Source organism: Oncorhynchus nerka, linkage group LG12, assembly GCF_034236695.1.
Source record: "Oncorhynchus nerka isolate Pitt River linkage group LG12, Oner_Uvic_2.0, whole genome shotgun sequence".
NCBI classification, from domain to species: Eukaryota; Metazoa; Chordata; class Actinopteri; order Salmoniformes; family Salmonidae; genus Oncorhynchus; species Oncorhynchus nerka.
Genome location: NC_088407.1, coordinates 16,037,051 through 16,056,851, shown reverse-complemented (window position 1 = coordinate 16,056,851; position 19,801 = coordinate 16,037,051). Strand labels below are relative to the sequence as shown.

Here is a 19,801-nt window from a genome sequence, read left to right as displayed (position 1 = left end):
ATGCCAATAAAGCCCCTTAAATTGAATTGAATTGAGAGAGAGAGAGAGAGAGAGGTATGACAGAGAGTGTGTCTGTGTCTGTGTGTATGCGTGAAGGGGAGACTATCAGTGAGAAAGAGAGAGAGAGAGAGGTATGACAGAGAGTGTGTATGTGTCTGTGTCTGTGTCTGTGTCTGTGTGTATGCGTGAAGGGGAGACTATCAGTGAGAAAGAGAGAGAGAGAGGTATGACAGAGAGTGTGTATGTGTCTGTGTCTGTGTGTATGCGTGAAGGGGAGACTATCAGTGAGAAAGAGAGAGAGAGAGAGGTATGACAGAGAGTGTGTGTGTGTCTGTGTCGTGTCTGTGTCTGTGTGTATGCGTGAAGGGGAGACTATCAGTGAGAAAGAGAGAGAGAGAGAGGTATGACAGAGAGTGTGTATGTGTCTGTGTGTATGCGTGAAGGGGAGACTATCAGTGAGAAAAGAGAGAGAGAGAGGTATGACAGAGTGTGTCTGTGTCTGTGTGTATGCGTGAAGGGGAGACTATCAGTGAGAAAGAGAGAGAGAGAGAGGTATGACAGAGAGTGTGTCTGTGTCTGTGTGTATGCGTGAAGGGGAGACTATCAGTGAGAAAGAGAGAGAGAGGTATGACAGAGAGTGTGTCTGTGTCTGTGTGTATGCGTGAAGGGGAGACTATCAGTGAGAAAGAGAGAGAGAGAGAGGTATGACAGAGAGTGTGTCTGTGTCTGTGTGTATGCGTGAAGGGGAGACTATCAGTGAGAAAGAGAGAGAGAGAGGTATGACAGAGAGTGTGTCTGTGTCTGTGTGTATGCGTGAAGGGGAGACTATCAGTGAGAAAGAGAGAGAGAGAGAGGGGTATGACAGAGAGTGTGTATGTGTCTGTGTCTGTGTCTGTGTGTATGCGTGAAGGGGAGACTATCAGTGAGAAAGAGAGAGAGAGGTATGACAGAGAGTGTGTCTGTGTCTGTGTCTGTGTGTATGCGTGAAGGGGAGACTATCAGTGAGAAAGAGAGAGAGAGAGAGAGGTATGACAGAGAGTGTGTGTGTGTCTGTGTCTGTGTGTATGCGTGAAGGGGAGACTATCAGTGAGAAAGAGAGAGAGAGAGAGAGGTATGACAGAGAGTGTGTGTGTGTGTCTGTGTCTGTGTCTGTGTGTATGCGTGAAGGGGAGACTATCAGTGAGAAAGAGAGAGAGAGGTATGACAGAGAGTGTGTGTGTGTGTCTGTGTCTGTGTCTGTGTGTATGCGTGAAGGGGAGACTATCAGTGAGAAAGAGAGAGAGGGGTATGACAGAGAGTGTGTCTGTGTCTGTGTGTATGCGTGAAGGGGAGACTATCAGTGAGAAAGAGAGAGAGAGGTATGACAGAGAGTGTGTCTGTGTCTGTGTGTATGCGTGAAGGGGAGACTATCAGTGAGAAAGAGAGAGAGAGAGGTATGACAGAGAGTGTGTCTGTGTCTGTGTGTATGCGTGAAGGGGAGACTATCAGTGAGAAAGAGAGAGAGAGGTATGACAGATAGTCAAATCAAATCAAATCAAATCAAATTTTATTTGTCACATACACATGGTTAGCAGATGTTAATGCGAGTGTAGCGAAATGCTTGTGCTTCTAGTTCCGACAATGCAGTGATAACCAACAAGTAATCTAACTAACAATTCCAAAACTACTGTCTTATACACAGTGTAAGGGGATAAGGAATATGTACATAAGGATATATGAATGAGTGATGGTACAGAGCAGCATACAGTAGATGGTATCGAGTACAGTATATACATATGAGATGAGTATGTAGACAAAGTAAACAAAGTGGCATAGTTAAAGTGGCTAGTGACATAAGAATGCAGTCGATGATCTAGAGTACAGTATATACATATGCATATGAGATGAATAGTGTAGGGTAAGTAACATTATATAAGGTAGCATTGTTTAAAGTGGCTAGTGATATATTTACATCATTTCCCATCAATTCCCATTATTAAAGTGGCTGGAGTTGGGTCAGTGTCAATGACAGTGTGTTGGCAGCAGCCACTCAATGTTAGTGATTGCTGTTTAACAGTCTGATGGCCTTGAGATAGAAGCTGTTTTTCAGTCTCTCGGTCCCAGCTTTGATGCACCTGTACTGACCTCGCCTTCTGGATGATAGCGGGGTGAACAGGCAGTGGTTCGGGTGGTTGATGTCCTTGATGATCTTTATGGCCTTCCTGTAACATCGGGTGGTGTAGGTGTCCTGGAGGGCAGGTAGTTTGCCCCCGGTGATGCGTTGTGCAGACCTCACTACCCTCTGGAGAGCCTTACGGTTGAGGCGGAGCAGTTGCCGTACCAGGCGGTGATACAGCCCGCCAGGATGCTCTCGATTGTGCATCTGTAGAGAAGTTTGTGAGTGCTTTTGGTGACAAGCCGAATTTCTTCAGCCTCCTGAGGTTGAAGAGGCGCTGCTGCGCCTTCTTCACGACGCTGTCAGTGTGAGTGGACCAATTCAGTTTGTCTGTGATGTGTATTCCGAGGAACTTAAAACTTGCTACCCTCTCCACTACTGATCCATCGATGTGGATAGGGGGGTGTTCCCTCTGCTGTTTCCTGAAGTCCACAATCATCTCCTTAGTTTTGTTGACGTTGAGTGTGAGGTTATTTTCCTGACACCACACTCCGAGGGCCCTCACCTCCTCCCTGTAGGCCGTCTCGTCGTTGTTGGTAATCAAGCCTACCACTGTTGTGTCGTCCGCAAACTTGATGATTGAGTTGGAGGCGTGCATGGCCACGCAGTCGTGGGTGAACAGGGAGTACAGGAGAGGGCTCAGAACGCACCCTTGTGGGGCCCCCGTGTTGAGGATCAGCGTCTACCCCCTAGATCTTGCCTACCCTCACCACCTGGGGGCGGCCCGTCAAGAAGTCCAGTACCCAGTTGCACAGGGCGGGGTCGAGACCCAGGGTCTCGAGCTTGATGACGAGCTTGGAGGGTACTATGGTATTGAATGCCGAGCTGTAGTCGATGAACAGCATTCTCACATAGGTATTCCTCTTGTCCAGGTGGGTTAGGGCAGTGTGCAGTGTGGTTGAGATTGCATCGTCTGTGGACCTATTTGGGCGGTAAGCAAATTGGAGTGGGTCTAGGGTGTCAGGTAGGGTGGAGGTGATATGGTCCTTGACTAGTCTCTCAAAGCACTTCATGATGACGGAAGTGAGTGCTACGGGGCGGTAGTCGTTTAGCTCAGTTACCTTAGCTTTCTTGGGAACAGGAACAATGGTGGCCCTCTTGAAGCATGTGGGAACAGCAGACTGGTATAGGGATTGATTGAATATGTCCGTAAACACACCGGCCAGCTGGTCTGCGCATGCTCTGAGGGCGCGGCTGGGGATGCCGTCTGGGCCTGCAGCCTTGCGAGGGTTAACACGTTTAAATGTCTTACTCACCTCGGCTGCAGTGAAGGAGAGACCGCATGTTTTCGTTGCAGGCCGTGTCAGTGGCACTGTATTGTCCTCAAAGCGGGCAAAAAAGTGATTTAGTCTGCCTGGGAGCAAGACATCCTGGTCCGTGACTGGGCTGGGTTTCTTCTTGTAGTCCGTGATTGACTGTAGACCCTGCCACATGCCTCTTGTGTCTGAGCCATTGAATTGAGATTCCACTTTGTCTCTGTACTGACGCTTAGCTTGTTTAATAGCCTTGCGGAGGGAATAGCTGCATTGTTTATATTCGGACATATTACCAGACACCTTGCCCTGATTAAAAGCAGTGGTTCGCGCTTTCAGTTTCACGCGAATGCTGCCATCAATCCACGGTTTCTGGTTTGGGAATGTTTTTATCGTTGCTATGGGAACGACATCTTCGACGCACGTTCTAATGAACTCGCACACCGAATCAGCGCGTATTCGTCAATATTTCCATCTGACGCAATACGAAACATGTCCCAGTCCACGTGATGGAAGCAGTCTTGGAGTGTGGAGTCAGCTTGGTCTGACCAGCGTTGGACAGACCTCAGCGTAGGAGCCTCTTGTTTTAGTTTCTGCCTGTAGGCAGGGATCAGCAAAATGGAGTCGTGGTCAGCTTTTCCGAAAGGGGGGCGGGGCAGGGCCTTATATGCGTCGCGGAAGTTAGAGTAACAATGATCCAAGGTTTTACCACCCCTGGTTGCGCAATCGATATGCTGGTAAAATTTAGGGAGTCTTGTTTTCAGATTAGTTTTGTTAAAATCCCCAGCTACAATGAATGCAGCCTCCGGATAAATGGTTTCCAGTTTGCAAAGAGTTAAATAAAGTTCGTTCAGAGCCATCGATGTGTCTGCTTGGGGGGATATATACGGCTGTGATTATAATCGAGGAGAATTCTCTTGGAAGATAATGCGGTCTACATTTGATTGTGAGGAATTCTAAATCAGGTGAACAGAAGGATTTGAGTTCCTGTATGTTTCCTTCATCACACCATGTCTCGTTAGTCATGAGGCATACGCCCCGCCACTCTTCTTACCAGAAAGATGTTTGTTTCTGTCGGCGCGATGCGTGGAGAAACCCGTTGGCTGCACCGCCTCGGATAGCGTCTTCCCAGTAAGCCATGTTTCTGTGAAGCAGAGAACGTTGCAGTCTCTGATGTCCCTCTGGAATGCTACTCTTGCTCGGATTTCGTCAACCTTGTTGTCAAGAGACTGGACATTGGCAAGAAGAATGCTGGGGAGTGGTGCGCGATGTGCCCTTTTTCGGAGTCTGACAAGAACACCGCCTCGTTTCCCTCTTTTTCGGAGTCGTTTCCTTGGGTCGCTGCATGCGATCCATTCCGTTGTCCTGTTTGTAAGGCAGAACACCGGATCCGCGTCGCGGAAAACATATTCTTGGTCGTACTGATGGTGAGTTGGCGCTGATCTTATATTCAGTAGTTCTTCTCGACTGTATGTAATGAAACCTAAGATGACCTGGGGTACTAATGTAAGAAATAACACGTAAAAAAACAAAAAACTGCATAGTTTCCTAGGAACGCGAAGCGAGGCGGCCATCTCAGTCGGCGCCGGAAGTAAATAAAGTGTGTCTGTGTCTGTGTGTATGCGTGAAGGGGAGACTATCAGTGAGAAAGAGAGAGAGAGAGAGGTATGACAGAGAGTGTGTCTGTGTCTGTGTGTATGCGTGAAGGGGAGACTATCAGTGAGAAAGAGAGAGAGAGAGAGGTATGACAGAGAGTGTGTCTGTGTCTGTGTGTATGCGTGAAGGGGAGACTATCAGTGAGAAAGGGGAGACTATCAGTGAGAAAGAGAGAGAGAGAGAGGTATGACAGAGAGTGTGTCTGTGTCTGTGTGTATGCGTGAAGGGGAGACTATCAGTGAGAAAGAGAGAGAGAGAGAGGTATGACAGAAAGTGTGTCTGTGTCTGTGTGTATGCGTGAAGGGGAGACTATCAGTGAGAAAGAGAGAGAGAGAGAGAGGTATGACAGAGAGTGTGTCTGTGTCTGTGTGTATGTGTGAAGGGGAGACTATCAGTGAGAAAGAGAGCCACAGAGTTTATATATGTTATCCTAAACAGGGCTTTTTTGCCAATTAAGGAATTTGTGCAAGAAGGACAACCTTCTTGACTACCAGTGTCACCCAATCTTGCACTAGCCAACCATTACCACATGGCGGCGCCAGAGAGCCGTATCACCTGTATTTGACCTAGCCAGGTGATGTCAGGTAATGATGTCTACTCTCTCTGTGACAGACAGACAGTAATGGGTTAGGGGCTAACACTCTGACATGTGATCATTCTAGTCTTAGTTTACACCCGCTCTCTGTTGTGTCCATCTCTCTCTCTCTCTCGCTCTCCTTCACTAACACTCTCGCTCTCCTTCACAAACTCTCTCTCTCTCTCTCTCTCTCTCTCTCTCTCTCTCTCTCTCTCTCACACATTGTCCGTCTCAGTCTCCCTTCCCTCTCTCTCTGTCTCCTTCACTAACTCGCTGTCTCTCTCTTTCTCTCACATACAATACAACAAAAACCTTTTATGTTAAAAACCACAAAAATCTTGACCAATGACTTGAGTTGGAAATAATGAGTTGGATAGAAATAAACGTGTTTTATTGTCAGATGCATCAGATACAATAAGGAATATGGTGATATTTGGGATCCTAAAGGGACTGTTGAAATTAAATCCAAACAACTAACATAACACAACTAACAAGATTTTCAGTAATTACTGTTAAAATAACACCTAAATTTATCCTTGTAGTCCTTTTAGACGATCAAATAACTTACAGATGAAAAGTTGACGTCATGTGGACGACCTTAAAAAATGTTTTTGGGGGAGGCCTAGTCATAGCAGAGTGTCTCTCTGTTCTCTAACTTGACTTTACATCTCTTCACTTTGAAACCTTTGAGGTGTGCAGGCGGACAGGGGAATAGGGGTGAGAGAGGAGGGAGATGGGAGGGATAGGGGAGAGAGGGAAGAGGGAGATGGGAGGGAGAGAGAGGGGGGAGGGATAGGGGAGAGAGAGAGGAGGGAGGGAGATGGGAGGGAGAGAGAGAGGGGAGGGATAGGGGAGAGAGAGAGGAGGGGGATGGGAGGGAGAGAGGGGAGGGATAGGTGAGTGGGAGGGCTAGGAGAGAGAGAGAGAGAGAAGGGAGAAGGGAGGGATAGGGGAGAGAGGAGGGACGGAGATGGGAGGGATAGGGGAGAGAGAGGAGGGAGATGAGAGAGAGGAGGGGATAGGTGAGAGAGAGGGGGAGGGCTAGGGGAGAGAGAGAGAGAGGAGGGAGATGGGAGGGATAGGGGATAGAAAGAGAGGATGGAGAAGAGAGGAGAGAGGGAAGAGACAGGAGATGTGGGTCACATTTCTCTCTCTCCCTCTTGTGTGTGTGTGTGTGTGTGTGTCCGTGTGTGCATGTGTGTGGGGGGGTCGGCCCAGTCCAGCTGTGTTTAGGTTGCCATGAGATTCCTGTATTCCACTGGTGTTTGTCGAATCAACTCCCAGGTGTGTGTGTGTGTGTGTGTGTGTGTGTGTGTGTGTGTGTGTGTGTGTGTGTGTGTGTGTGTGTGTGTGTGTGTGTATGTGTGTGTGTGTGTGTGTGTACGTGTGTGTGTGTGTGTGTGTGTGTGTGTGTGTGTGTGTGTGTGTGTGTGTGTGTGTGTGTGTGCGCGTATGTATGTAGGCCCATAGCGTGGGACTCCCCCACTGCCCTGGTTCTCTTCAGTCTCCTCAACACACTGCTCCTCCTTACACCTAGGATGTGTTCAACTGCCCTGGTTCTCCTCAGTCTCCCCCTAGGATGTGTTCCACTGCCCTGGTTCTCCTCTCTCCTCAACACACTGCTCCTCCTTACACCTAGGATGTGTTCCACTGCCCTGGTTCTCCTCAGTCTCCTCAACACACTGCTCCTCCTTACACCTAGGATGTGTTCCACTGCCCTGGTTCTCCTCAGTCTCCTCAACGCACTGCTCCTCCTTACACCTAGGATGTGTTCCACTGCCCTGGTTCTCCTCAGTCTCCTCAACGCACTGCTCCTCCTTACACCTAGGATGTGTTCCACTGCACTGGTTCTCCTCAGTCTCCTCAACACACTGCTCCTCCTTACACCTAGGATGTGTTCCACTGCCCTGGTTCTCCTCTCTCCTCAACACACTGCTCCTCCTTACACCTAGGATGTGTTCCACTGCCCTGGTTCTCCTCTCTCCTCAACACACTGCTCCTCCTTACACCTAGGATGTGTTCCACAACCCTGGTTCTCCTCTCTCCTCAACACACTGCTCCTCCTTACACCTAGGATGTGTTCCACAGCCCTGGTTCTCCTCAGTCTCCTCTCTCCTCAACACACTGCTCCTCCTTACACCTAGGATGTGTTCCACTGCCCTGGTTCTCCTCTCTCCTCAACATACTGCTCCTCCTTACACCTAGGATGTGTTCAACTGCCCTGGTTCTCCTCTCTCCACAACACACTGCTCCTCCTTACACCTAGGATGTGTTCAACTGCCCTGGTTCTCCTCAGTCTCCCCCTAGGATGTGTTCCACTGCCCTGGTTCTCCTCTCTCCTCAACACACTGCTCCTCCTTACACCTAGGATGTGTTCAACTGCCCTGGTTCTCCTCTCTCCTCAACACACTGCTCCTCCTTACACCTAGGATGTGTTCCACTGCCCTGGTTCTCCTCAGTCTCCTCAACACACTGCTCCTCCTTACACCTAGGATGTGTTCCACTGCCCTGGTTCTCCTCAGTCTCCTCAACGCACTGCTCCTCCTTACACCTAGGATGTGTTCCACTGCCCTGGTTCTCCTCAGTCTCCTCAACACACTCCTCCTCCTTACACCTAGGATGTGTTCCACTGCCCTGGTTCTCCTCAGTCTCCTCAACACACTGCTCCTCCTTACACCTAGGATGTGTTCCACTGCCCTGGTTCTCCTCTCTCCTCAACACACTGCTCCTCCTTACACCTAGGATGTGTTCAACTGCCCTGGTTCTCCTCTCTCCTCAACACACTGCTCCTCCTTACACCTAGGATGTGTTCAACTGCCCTGGTTCTCCTCTCTCCTCAACACACTGCTCCTCCTTACACCTAGGATGTGTTCCACTGCCCTGGTTCTCCTCAGTCTCCTCAGTCTCCTCAACACACTGCTCCCCCTTACACCTAGGATGTGTTCCACAGCCCTGGTTCTCCTCTCTCCTCAACACACTGCTCCCCCTTACACCTAGGATATGTTCCACTGCCCTGGTTCTCCTCTCTCCTCAACACACTGCTCCTCCTTACACCTAGGATGTGTTCCACTGCCCTGGTTCTCCTCAGTCTCCTCAACACACTCCTCCTCCTTACACCTAGGATGTGTTCCACTGCCCTGGTTCTCCTCAGTCTCCTCAACACACTGCTCCTCCTTACACCTAGGATGTGTTCCACTGCCCTGGTTCTCCTCTCTCCTCAACACACTGCTCCTCCTTACACCTAGGATGTGTTCAACTGCCCTGGTTCTCCTCTCTCCTCAACACACTGCTCCTCCTTACACCTAGGATGTGTTCAACTGCCCTGGTTCTCCTCTCTCCTCAACACACTGCTCCTCCTTACACCTAGGATGTGTTCCACTGCCCTGGTTCTCCTCAGTCTCCTCAGTCTCCTCAACACACTGCTCCCCCTTACACCTAGGATGTGTTCCACAGCCCTGGTTCTCCTCTCTCCTCAACACACTGCTCCCCCTTACACCTAGGATATGTTCCACTGCCCTGGTTCTCCTCTCTCCTCAACACACTGCTCCTCCTTACACCTAGGATGTGTTCCACTGCCCTGGTTCTCCTCAGTCTCCTCAACACACTGCTCCTCCTTACACCTAGGATGTGTTCCACAGCCCTGGTTCTCCTCTCTCCTCAACACACTGCTCCCCCTTACACCTAGGATGTGTTCCACTGCCCTGGTTCTGCTCTCTCCTCAACACACTGCTCCTCCTTACACCTAGGATGTGTTCCACTGCCCTGGTTCTCCTCTCTCCTCAACACACTGCTCCTCCTTACACCTAGGATGTGTTCCACTGCCCTGGTTCTCCTCTCTCCTCAACACACTGCTCCTCCTTACACCTAGGATGTGTTCCACTGCCCTGGTTCTCCTCTCTCCTCAACACACTGCTCCTCCTTACACCTATGATGTGTTCCACTGCCCTGGTTCTCCTCTCTCCTCAACACACTGCTCCCCCTTACACCTAGGATGTGTTCCACTGCCCTGGTTCTCCTCTCTCCTCAACACACTGCTCTTCCTTACACCTAGGATGTGTTCCACTGCCCTGGTTCTCCTCAGTCTCCTCTCTCCTCAACACACTGCTCCCCCTTACACCTAGGATGTGTTCCACTGCCCTGGTTCTCCTCTCTCCTCAACACACTGCTCCTCCTTACACCTAGGATGTGTTCCACTGCCCTGGTTCTCCTCTCTCCTCAACACACTGCTCCTCCTTACACCTAGGATGTGTTCCACTGCCCTGGTTCTCCTCTCTCCTCAACACACTGCTCCTCCTTACACCTAGGATGTGTTCCACTGCCCTGGTTCTCCTCTCTCCTCGACACACTGCTCCTCCTTACACCTAGGATGTGTTCCACTGCCCTGGTTCTCCTCAGTCTCCTCTCTCCTCAACACACTGCTCCTCCTTACACCTAGGATGTGTTCCACTGCCCTGGTTCTCCTCTCTCCTCAACACACTGCTCCTCCTTACACCTAGGATGTGTTCCACTGCCCTGGTTCTCCTCAGTCTCCTCTCTCCTCAACACACTGCTTCCCTTACACCTAGGATGTGTTCCACTGCCCTGGTTCTCCTCTCTCCTCAACACACTGCTCCTCCTTACACCTAGGATGTGTTCCACTGCCCTGGTTCTCCTCAGTCTCCTCTCTCCTCAACACACTGCTTCCCCTTACACCTAGGATGTGTTCCACTGCCCTGGTTCTCCTCTCTCCTCAACACACTGCTCCTCCTTACACCTAGGATGTGTTCCACAGCCCTGGTTCTCCTCAGTCTCCTCAACACACTGCTCCTCCTTACACCTAGGATGTGTTCCACTGCCCTGGTTCTCCTCTCTCCTCAACACACTGCTCCCCCTTACACTTAGGATGTGTTCCACTGCCCTGGTTCTCCTCTCTCCTCAACACACTGCTCCCCCTTACACCTAGGATGTGTTCCACTGCCCTGGTTCTCCTCTCTCCTCAACACACTGCTCCTCCTTACACCTAGGATGTGTTCCACTGCCATGGTTCTCTCTCTCCTCAACACACTGCTCCCCCTTACAACTAGGATGTGTTCCACTGCCCTGGTTCTCCTCAGTCTCCCCCTAGGATGTGTTCCACTGCCCTGGTTCTCCTCAGTCTCCTCAACACACTGCTCCCCCTTACAACTAGGATGTGTTCCACTGCCCTGGTTCTCCTCAGTCTCCCCTAGGATGTGTTCCACTGCCCTGGTTCTCCTCAGTCTCCTCAACACACTGCTCCTCCTTACACCTAGGATGTGTTCCACTGCCCTGGTTCTCCTCAGTCTCCTCAACACACTGCTCCTCCTTACACCTAGGATGTGTTCCACTGCCCTGGTTCTCCTCAGTCTCCTCTCTCCTCAACACACTGCTCCTCCTTACACCTAGGATGTGTTCCACTGCCCTGGTTCTCCTCAGTCTCCTCAACACACTGCTCCTCCTTACACCGAGGATGTGTTCCACTGCCCTAGTTCTCCTCTCCTCAACACACTGCTCCTCCTTACACCTACGATGTGTTCCACTGCCCTGGTTCTCCTCTCTCCTCAACTCACTGCTCCTCCTTACACCTAGGATGTGTTCCACTGCCCTGGTTCTCCTCTCTCCTCAACACACTGCTTCCCTTACACTTATTATGTGTTCCACTGACCTGGTTCTCCTCTCTCCTCAACACACTGCTCCCCCTTACACCTAGGATGTGTTCCACTGCCCTGGTTCTCCTCTCTCCTCAACACACTGCTCCTCCTTACACCTAGGATGTGTTCCACTGCCCTGGTTCTCCTCTCTCCTCAACACACTGCTCCCCCTTACACTTAGGATGTGTTCCACTGCCCTGGTTCTCCTCTCTCCTCAACACACTGCTCCCCCTTACACTTAGGATGTGTTCCACTGCCCTGGTTCTCCTCTCTCCTCAACACACTGCTCCCCCTTACACCTAGGATGTGTTCCACTGCCCTGGTTCTCCTCTCTCCTCAACACACTGCTCCTCCTTACACCTAGGATGTGTTCCACTGCCCTGGTTCTCCTCTCTCCTCAACACACTGCTCCCCCTTACACTTAGGATGTGTTCCACTGCCCTGGTTCTCCTCTCTCCTCAACACACTGCTCCCCCTTACACTTAGGATGTGTTCCACTGCCCTGGTTCTCCTCTCTCCTCAACACACTGCTCCTCCTTACACCTAGGATGTGTTCCACTGCCCTGGTTCTCCTCTCTCCTCAACACACTGCTCCTCCTTACACCTAGGATGTGTTCCACTGCCCTGGTTCTCCTCAGTCTCCTCTCTCCTCAACACACTGCTTCCCCTTACACCTAGGATGTGTTCCACTGCCCTGGTTCTCCTCTCTCCTCAACACACTGCTCCTCCTTACACCTAGGATGTGTTCCACTGCCCTGGTTCTCCTCAGTCTCCTCTCTCCTCAACACACTGCTTCCCCTTACACCTAGGATGTGTTCCACTGCCCTGGTTCTCCTCTCTCCTCAACACACTGCTCCTCCTTACACCTAGGATGTGTTCCACTGCCCTTGTTCTCCTCAGTCTCCTCAACACACTGCTCCTCCTTACACCTAGGATGTGTTCCACTGCCCTGGTTCTCCTCTCTCCTCAACACACTGCTCCTCCTTACAACTAGGATGTGTTCCACTGCCCTGGTTCTCCTCAGTCTCCCCCTAGGATGTGTTCCACTGCCCTGGTTCTCCTCAGTCTCCCCCTAGGATGTTTTCCACTGCCCTGGTTCTCCTCTCTCCTCAACACACTGCTCCCCCTTACAACTAGGATGTGTTCCACTGCCCTGGTTCTCCTCAGTCTCCCCCTAGGATGTGTTCCACTGCCCTGGTTCTCCTCAGTCTCCTCAACACACTGCTCCTCCTTACACCTAGGATGTGTTCCACTGCCCTGGTTCTCCTCAGTCTCCTCAACACACTGCTCCTCCTTACACCGAGGATGTGTTCCACTGCCCTGGTTCTCCTCTCCTCAACACACTGCTCCTCCTTACACCTAGGATGTGTTCCACTGCCCTGGTTCTCCTCTCTCCTCAACTCACTGCTCCTCCTTACACCTAGGATGTGTTCCACTGCCCTGGTTCTCCTCTCTCCTCAACACACTGCTCCTCCTTACACCTAGGATGTGTTCCACTGCCCTGGTTCTCCTCAGTCTCCTCAACACACTGCTCCTCCTTACACCTAGGATGTGTTCCACTGCCCTGGTTCTCCTCTCTCCTCAACACACTGCTCCTCCTTACACCTAGGATGTGTTCCACAGCCCTGGTTCTCCTCAGTCTCCTCTCTCCTCAACACACTGCTCCTCCTTACACCTAGGATGTGTTCCACTGCCCTGGTTCTCCTCTCTCCTCAACACACTGCTCCTCCTTACACCTAGGATGTGTTCAACTGCCCTGGTTCTCCTCTCTCCACAACACACTGCTCCTCCTTACACCTAGGATGTGTTCAACTGCCCTGGTTCTCCTCAGTCTCCCCCTAGGATGTGTTCCACTGCCCTGGTTCTCCTCTCTCCTCAACACACTGCTCCTCCTTACACCTAGGATGTGTTCCACTGCCCTGGTTCTCCTCAGTCTCCTCTCTCCTCAACACACTGCTCCTCCTTACACCTAGGATGTGTTCCACTGCCCTGGTTCTCCTCTCTCCTCGACACACTGCTCCTCCTTACACCTAGGATGTGTTCCACTGCCCTGGTTCTCCTCAGTCTCCTCTCTCCTCAACACACTGCTCCTCCTTACACCTAGGATGTGTTCCACTGCCCTGGTTCTCCTCAGTCTCCTCTCTCCTCAACACACTGCTTCCCCTTACACCTAGGATGTGTTCCACTGCCCTGGTTCTCCTCTCTCCTCAACACACTGCTCCTCCTTACACCTAGGATGTGTTCCACTGCCCTGGTTCTCCTCAGTCTCCTCTCTCCTCAACACACTGCTTCCCCTTACACCTAGGATGTGTTCCACTGCCCTGGTTCTCCTCAGTCTCCTCAACACACTGCTCCCCCTTACAACTAGGATGTGTTCCACTGCCCTGGTTCTCCTCAGTCTCCCCCTAGGATGTGTTCCACTGCCCTGGTTCTCCTCAGTCTCCTCAACACACTGCTCCTCCTTACACCTAGGATGTGTTCCACTGCCCTGGTTCTCCTCAGTCTCCTCAACACACTGCTCCTCCTTACACCTAGGATGTGTTCCACTGCCCTGGTTCTCCTCAGTCTCCTCTCTCCTCAACACACTGCTCCTCCTTACACCTAGGATGTGTTCCACTGCCCTGGTTCTCCTCAGTCTCCTCAACACACTGCTCCTCCTTACACCGAGGATGTGTTCCACTGCCCTGGTTCTCCTCTCCTCAACACACTGCTCCTCCTTACACCTACGATGTGTTCCACTGCCCTGGTTCTCCTCTCTCCTCAACTCACTGCTCCTCCTTACACCTAGGATGTGTTCCACTGCCCTGGTTCTCCTCTCTCCTCAACACACTGCTTCCCCTTACACTTATTATGTGTTCCACTGACCTGGTTCTCCTCTCTCCTCAACACACTGCTCCCCCTTACACCTAGGATGTGTTCCACTGCCCTGGTTCTCCTCTCTCCTCAACACACTGCTCCTCCTTACACCTAGGATGTGTTCCACTGCCCTGGTTCTCCTCTCTCCTCAACACACTGCTCCCCCTTACACTTAGGATGTGTTCCACTGCCCTGGTTCTCCTCTCTCCTCAACACACTGCTCCCCTTACACTTAGGATGTGTTCCACTGCCCTGGTTCTCCTCTCTCCTCAACACACTGCTCCCCCTTACACCTAGGATGTGTTCCACTGCCCTGGTTCTCCTCTCTCCTCAACACACTGCTCCTCCTTACACCTAGGATGTGTTCCACTGCCCTGGTTCTCCTCTCTCCTCAACACACTGCTCCCCCTTACACTTAGGATGTGTTCCACTGCCCTGGTTCTCCTCTCTCCTCAACACACTGCTCCCCCTTACACTTAGGATGTGTTCCACTGCCCTGGTTCTCCTCTCTCCTCAACACACTGCTCCTCCTTACACCTAGGATGTGTTCCACTGCCCTGGTTCTCCTCTCTCCTCAACACACTGCTCCTCCTTACACCTAGGATGTGTTCCACTGCCCTGGTTCTCCTCAGTCTCCTCTCTCCTCAACACACTGCTTCCCCTTACACCTAGGATGTGTTCCACTGCCCTGGTTCTCCTCTCTCCTCAACACACTGCTCCTCCTTACACCTAGGATGTGTTCCACTGCCCTGGTTCTCCTCAGTCTCCTCTCTCCTCAACACACTGCTTCCCTTACACCTAGGATGTGTTCCACTGCCCTGGTTCTCCTCTCTCCTCAACACACTGCTCCTCCTTACACCTAGGATGTGTTCCACTGCCCTTGTTCTCCTCAGTCTCCTCAACACACTGCTCCTCCTTACACCTAGGATGTGTTCCACTGCCCTGGTTCTCCTCTCTCCTCAACACACTGCTCCTCCTTACAACTAGGATGTGTTCCACTGCCCTGGTTCTCCTCAGTCTCCCCTAGGATGTGTTCCACTGCCCTGGTTCTCCTCAGTCTCCCCTAGGATGTTTTCCACTGCCCTGGTTCTCCTCTCTCCTCAACACACTGCTCCCCCTTACAACTAGGATGTGTTCCACTGCCCTGGTTCTCCTCAGTCTCCCCTAGGATGTGTTCCACTGCCCTGGTTCTCCTCAGTCTCCTCAACACACTGCTCCTCCTTACACCTAGGATGTGTTCCACTGCCCTGGTTCTCCTCAGTCTCCTCAACACACTGCTCCTCCTTACACCGAGGATGTGTTCCACTGCCCTGGTTCTCCTCTCCTCAACACACTGCTCCTCCTTACACCTAGGATGTGTTCCACTGCCCTGGTTCTCCTCTCTCCTCAACTCACTGCTCCTCCTTACACCTAGGATGTGTTCCACTGCCCTGGTTCTCCTCTCTCCTCAACACACTGCTCCTCCTTACACCTAGGATGTGTTCCACTGCCCTGGTTCTCCTCAGTCTCCTCAACACACTGCTCCTCCTTACACCTAGGATGTGTTCCACTGCCCTGGTTCTCCTCTCTCCTCAACACACTGCTCCTCCTTACACCTAGGATGTGTTCCACAGCCCTGGTTCTCCTCAGTCTCCTCTCTCCTCAACACACTGCTCCTCCTTACACCTAGGATGTGTTCCACTGCCCTGGTTCTCCTCTCTCCTCAACACACTGCTCCTCCTTACACCTAGGATGTGTTCAACTGCACTGGTTCTCCTCTCTCCACAACACACTGCTCCTCCTTACACCTAGGATGTGTTCAACTGCCCTGGTTCTCCTCAGTCTCCCCTAGGATGTGTTCCACTGCCCTGGTTCTCCTCTCTCCTCAACACACTGCTCCTCCTTACACCTAGGATGTGTTCCACTGCCCTGGTTCTCCTCAGTCTCCTCTCTCCTCAACACACTGCTCCTCCTTACACCTAGGATGTGTTCCACTGCCCTGGTTCTCCTCAGTCTCCTCAACACACTGCTCCTCCTTACACCGAGGATGTGTTCCACTGCCCTGGTTCTCCTCTCCTCAACACACTGCTCCTCCTTACACCTACGATGTGTTCCACTGCCCTGGTTCTCCTCTCTCCTCAACTCACTGCTCCTCCTTACACCTAGGATGTGTTCCACTGCCCTGGTTCTCCTCTCTCCTCAACACACTGCTTCCCCTTACACTTATTATGTGTTCCACTGACCTGGTTCTCCTCTCCTCTCCTCAACACACTGCTCCCCTTACACCTAGGATGTGTTCCACTGCCCTGGTTCTCCTCTCTCCTCAACACACTGCTCCTCCTTACACCTAGGATGTGTTCCACTGCCCTGGTTCTCCTCTCTCCTCAACACACTGCTCCTCCTTACACCTAGGATGTGTTCCACTGCCCTGGTTCTCCTCTCTCCTCAACACACTGCTCCTCCTTACACCTAGGATGTGTTCCACTGCCCTGGTTCTCCTCTCTCCTCGACACACTGCTCCTCCTTACACCTAGGATGTGTTCCACTGCCCTGGTTCTCCTCAGTCTCCTCTCTCCTCAACACACTGCTCCTCCTTACACCTAGGATGTGTTCCACTGCCCTGGTTCTCCTCTCTCCTCAACACACTGCTCCTCCTTACACCTAGGATGTGTTCCACTGCCCTGGTTCTCCTCAGTCTCCTCTCTCCTCAACACACTGCTTCCCCTTACACCTAGGATGTGTTCCACTGCCCTGGTTCTCCTCTCTCCTCAACACACTGCTCCTCCTTACACCTAGGATGTGTTCCACTGCCCTGGTTCTCCTCAGTCTCTCTCCTCAACACACTGCTTCCCCTTACACCTAGGATGTGTTCCACTGCCCTGGTTCTCCTCTCTCCTCAACACACTGCTCCTCCTTACACCTAGGATGTGTTCCACAGCCCTGGTTCTCCTCAGTCTCCTCAACACACTGCTCCTCCTTACACCTAGGATGTGTTCCACTGCCCTGGTTCTCCTCTCTCCTCAACACACTGCTCCCCCTTACACTTAGGATGTGTTCCACTGCCCTGGTTCTCCTCTCTCCTCAACACACTGCTCCCCCTTACACCTAGGATGTGTTCCACTGCCCTGGTTCTCCTCTCTCCTCAACACACTGCTCCTCCTTACACCTAGGATGTGTTCCACTGCCCTGGTTCTCCTCTCTCCTCAACACACTGCTCCCCCTTACAACTAGGATGTGTTCCACTGCCCTGGTTCTCCTCAGTCTCCCCCTAGGATGTGTTCCACTGCCCTGGTTCTCCTCAGTCTCCTCAACACACTGCTCTCCCTTACAACTAGGATGTGTTCCACTGCCCTGGTTCTCCTCAGTCTCCCCCTAGGATGTGTTCCACTGCCCTGGTTCTCCTCAGTCTCCTCAACACACTGCTCCTCCTTACACCTAGGATGTGTTCCACTGCCCTGGTTCTCCTCAGTCTCCTCAACACACTGCTCCTCCTTACACCTAGGATGTGTTCCACTGCCCTGGTTCTCCTCAGTCTCCTCTCTCCTCAACACACTGCTTCCCCTTACACCTAGGATGTGTTCCACTGCCCTGGTTCTCCTCTCTCCTCAACACACTGCTCCTCCTTACACCTAGGATGTGTTCCACTGCCCTGGTTCTCCTCAGTCTCCTCTCTCCTCAACACACTGCTTCCCCTTACACCTAGGATGTGTTCCACTGCCCTGGTTCTCCTCTCTCCTCAACACACTGCTCCTCCTTACACCTAGGATGTGTTCCACTGCCCTTGTTCTCCTCAGTCTCCTCAACACACTGCTCCTCCTTACACCTAGGATGTGTTCCACTGCCCTGGTTCTCCTCTCTCCTCAACACACTGCTCCTCCTTACAACTAGGATGTGTTCCACTGCCCTGGTTCTCCTCAGTCTCCCCCTAGGATGTGTTCCACTGCCCTGGTTCTCCTCAGTCTCCCCCTAGGATGTTTTCCACTGCCCTGGTTCTCCTCTCTCCTCAACACACTGCTCCCCTTACAACTAGGATGTGTTCCACTGCCCTGGTTCTCCTCAGTCTCCCCCTAGGATGTGTTCCACTGCCCTGGTTCTCCTCAGTCTCCTCAACACACTGCTCCTCCTTACACCTAGGATGTGTTCCACTGCCCTGGTTCTCCTCAGTCTCCTCAACACACTGCTCCTCCTTACACCGAGGATGTGTTCCACTGCCCTGGTTTCTCCTCTCCTCAACACACTGCTCCTCCTTACACCTAGGATGTGTTCCACTGCCCTGGTTCTCCTCTCTCCTCAACTCACTGCTCCTCCTTACACCTAGGATGTGTTCCACTGCCCTGGTTCTCCTCTCTCCTCAACACACTGCTCCTCCTTACACCTAGGATGTGTTCCACTGCCCTGGTTCTCCTCAGTCTCCTCAACACACTGCTCCTCCTTACACCTAGGATGTGTTCCACTGCCCTGGTTCTCCTCTCTCCTCAACACACTGCTCCTCCTTACACCTAGGATGTGTTCCACAGCCCTGGTTCTCCTCAGTCTCCTCTCTCCTCAACACACTGCTCCTCCTTACACCTAGGATGTGTTCCACTGCCCTGGTTCTCCTCTCTCCTCAACACACTGCTCCTCCTTACACCTAGGATGTGTTCAACTGCACTGGTTCTCCTCTCTCCACAACACACTGCTCCTCCTTACACCTAGGATGTGTTCAACTGCCCTGGTTCTCCTCAGTCTCCCCCTAGGATGTGTTCCACTGCCCTGGTTCTCCTCTCTCCTCAACACACTGCTCCTCCTTACACCTAGGATGTGTTCCACTGCCCTGGTTCTCCTCAGTCTCCTCTCTCCTCAACACACTGCTCCTCCTTACACCTAGGATGTGTTCCACTGCCCTGGTTCTCCTCAGTCTCCTCAACACACTGCTCCTCCTTACACCGAGGATGTGTTCCACTGCCCTGGTTCTCCTCTCCTCAACACACTGCTCCTCCTTACACCTACGATGTGTTCCACTGCCCTGGTTCTCCTCTCTCCTCAACTCACTGCTCCTCCTTACACCTAGGATGTGTTCCACTGCCCTGGTTCTCCTCTCTCCTCAACACACTGCTTCCCCTTACACTTATTATGTGTTCCACTGACCTGGTTCTCCTCTCTCCTCAACACACTGCTCCCCCTTACACCTAGGATGTGTTCCACTGCCCTGGTTCTCCTCTCTCCTCAACACACTGCTCCTCCTTACACCTAGGATGTGTTCCACTGCCCTGGTTCTCCTCTCTCCTCAACACACTGCTCCTCCTTACACCTAGGATGTGTTCCACTGCCCTGGTTCTCCTCTCTCCTCAACACACTGCTCCTCCTTACACCTAGGATGTGTTCCACTGCCCTGGTTCTCCTCTCTCCTCGACACACTGCTCCTCCTTACACCTAGGATGTGTTCCACTGCCCTGGTTCTCCTCAGTCTCCTCTCTCCTCAACACACTGCTCCTCCTTACACCTAGGATGTGTTCCACTGCCCTGGTTCTCCTCTCTCCTCAACACACTGCTCCTCCTTACACCTAGGATGTGTTCCACTGCCCTGGTTCTCCTCAGTCTCCTCTCTCCTCAACACACTGCTTCCCCTTACACCTAGGATGTGTTCCACTGCCCTGGTTCTCCTCTCTCCTCAACACACTGCTCCTCCTTACACCTA

General features: G+C 52.0%; 1 protein-coding gene across 1 annotated transcript in view; it reads right to left on the bottom strand.

Annotated features, from left to right (window-relative positions):
- LOC115139039 (collagen alpha-6(IV) chain-like) overlaps positions 1-19,801 on the bottom strand; it is a 320,502-nt gene that overhangs the window by 85,863 nt on the left and 214,838 nt on the right. The window lies entirely within an intron of this gene.